We start from the raw sequence: 2,921 nt of genomic DNA on the forward strand, positions 1-2,921 counted from the left end.
GAGTCCTAGATGCTCATGATGGGCCGCCCAAGTCCACTGAGTTGATGGCGCATTTTCTTGTTTAGGGCACTAAGCTCCGTGACTCCTCAGGGCTTATCGACACTCGGGAGATTTTTTTTAAATGTCCCCGCTGTTGCGTCAGCACGCGCAATGATGAATGCCCTAGCAGAGACAAGGCTCCTGCAGCTACTTTCAACACGGCGTCCAATAAACCTGTTCAGAGCAAGTCAATTGGAATGATACAGAGAAGATTAGCATGGCCCCTGCGCAAGGATAACACGCAAATTTGTGAAGCGTTCCGTATTTTAGGGGGGGAGGGATGGCTCAGTGGTTTGAGCATTGGCCTGCTAAACCCAGGGTTGGGAGTTCAATCCTTGAGGGGGCCACCTAGGGATCTGGGGCAAAATCAGTACTTGGTCCTGCTAGTGAAGGCAGGGGGCTGGACCTTTCGGGGCCCCTTCCAGCTCTATGAGATAGGTATAGCTACATATATTTATTCACTATGGCATTAAAAATGGCTGCGGAAGCCTTGCCTATATTAGGGCTTTCAGGATGGCTACCGCTGGTGCCACAGAGGGAAATCGGAGTGGTAATGTGACGAAGGCCTGCTAATGTAAGGAAAGGGTCTCCGGTCTCTGTTGTACTCCACTGAGGGGTTACACATGCGCACTATGTGGCCCGAGCTGGAGGATTTGAAAGGAGCTGTGACTGTTGGTCCGTGCACATGCCCTTGCCTCACGTCAGGGTTTTGTCCGAGGAGCTAAACGGCAGGGAAGACGGACTGCTTCTCCGGTTCCTTCTCTCCGCCGCATGGTCCGAGTCGGAGTGACTAGTGTCCTTTTGTCTCTGACACACTTAAAAGAAAAAAGTTTTAGAAATTGTATAGAGTTTGGTTTTATTCGACTGTTTCTTATGTAGTTTTCATTTTTAGTAGGAGTTTTTGTAGGATTTGGACTTTGGGGGAATCTGTTTTCTGCCCCCACCTCCCAACCCAATTACCCACACCTAGTATCTGGATTATGCAGAAGACACCAGGATTCAAGCTCTGTGCCTCCTGCCCACGTTACAGGTAAGTAACCCCCTCTTTGCAGGGCTGGGCCCCCATTCACTGCCTTCTATTGGCTGTTAGAATTTGGGGTCTACCATTAATATGCCTGCCTTGATTTCTTTGCATTTTCCAAGATTTGCTAGTTTGCAGTTTTCCTAATGTGGGTCCTGGTTTTGCCACATATGCGGCTGCCTTCGGAAATCATCCCCGCACTGACGCAGAGAGAGGGAGCTGTGCCTCCTCTAAGGAGTCCTAAGTGATTGGCCTCCTTCTCCTGGGATGGGTCTGTGATCTCTGTTCTTCCCAGGACAAGCACTCCGAGGGCACACAGCTTCCTTACCAACGAGCATCGAGCACTATGCCTCCCTGCGAGTGAAATCCCACCTTTTAATAATGGGTGGACAGCCAAAGTCAAGTAATGAAGCTGTCAGGCTTATCTCTTCAGTATTTATTAATTTCATACCAGTGCTATTTCTGGGCAGTTTCATTTCCCTTGCCACACGAGTCCCGCCGCTAGTGATGCTTTGTGCGTTGTTGGAAAAACCCATCAGCAAAGAAGGAATTTGGCAGAGCTGCTGGAGGTGGAAGGGACTAGATTCACAAATCAACCTGGCGTGGCACGGGCAGAGTTAAGGACAGCAGCGACTTCAGCGTTCCTGAGCATGCTCAGTGCCTGCAGGGGAGCCCGCTGGAAGGCCAGGGCGGAGCGTAGTGCACACACGGCGGCGGAGCTGCTGGGTGCAGCGGGGATGGCTCCATAGGGACTGGTGGTGATCAATTGCATCCTGCCGTAGCCACTTGAAATGCTGGGAGCTCTGCACAGCCAGCATACCAGGCAAGGGGCCACCTAGGCTAGCCAACGGGAGGTGCCAAGCCGAGGGGTGTGTGCTGACCCCGGCCCCTCACTGAGACAGGCGCCTCCCTCTGGTTAGGATTCTCGGATGCAACCCCTCGCTTGGCATTCGGCACCTAGGCTGTTTGAGCAAGAACTCAGGAAGGGGAGGAAGGCTATGGAGCTCCATCCTAACTTGTAGCCCAGTGGTTCGGGCACTCGCCTGGGATGGGGAGAGCCCTGGTTCAAATCCCTCCCCCTCCGGGAGAGAAGGGAGTGGAACGGTGCTGCAACCAGTGGGCTATGGGATATTCTGCAGGGGCTGCCTCAGTCGCCCCTGTTGAAGCTGTTCCACCCTGGAGAAATACAGAGAGCGCCATGGTGCCAGAGAGCCCGCACAAGCTGCAGCCTGGTCATCTGCGCACTCAGCTGGGTGGGGGAGACCCAGGAGACAGTCCCCCTGCTCCCTTGACTTTTATTTATTTACTATCCGCAGCAGAGCGGCTTCAACTGGCCAGGCCGAGGCAGCCACTGTAGCATTTGCCACAGCCCAGGGGCTTGGGCCCTCACCTGAGGGAGGTCCCCCTCCCCTGTCCGCTCCCCTGGCTGGGGCCCAAGCTGGCAGGCGAGGTCTGAGCGTGGGCCCTGTCGGCGAGTTTGGCGGAGGAGCACCTCTCTCTTCCCCTGTAAGACAACTCCCACCTGTTCATGCTCTGTATGTGTGTGTGTGTGTGTGTATATATCTCCTCAATATATGTTCATCTCTATATGCATCCGAAGAAGTGGGCTGTAGCCCACGAAAGCTTATGCTCTAATAAATTTGTTAGTCTCTAAGGTGCCACAAGTACTCCTGTTCTTTTTGCGGATACAGACTAACACGGCTGCTACTCTGAAATCTCTTCCCCTAGTTCGCGAATCACTCCAGGCCTTGGGCGTCTGGCTGCCCGGCGCGGGGCAGCACTGCATGCGGGCACAGGAAGAAACGTATGGGCCTTGGGAATTTCACTGCAAGCACGTAGGCGCTGAGAGAGTTTAGGCGCA

The 2,921-nt window shown here is 53.7% G+C and overlaps 1 pseudogene; it reads left to right on the forward strand.

Annotated features, from left to right (window-relative positions):
* The first annotated feature begins 207 nt into the window (after positions 1-207).
* On the forward strand, positions 208-308 carry LOC112059883 (U6 spliceosomal RNA; annotated as a pseudogene).
* Positions 309-2,921: the final 2,613 nt, after the last annotated feature.

This window comes from Chrysemys picta, chromosome 10 (assembly GCF_011386835.1).
Source record: "Chrysemys picta bellii isolate R12L10 chromosome 10, ASM1138683v2, whole genome shotgun sequence".
Lineage (NCBI taxonomy): Eukaryota > Metazoa > Chordata > Testudines > Emydidae > Chrysemys > Chrysemys picta.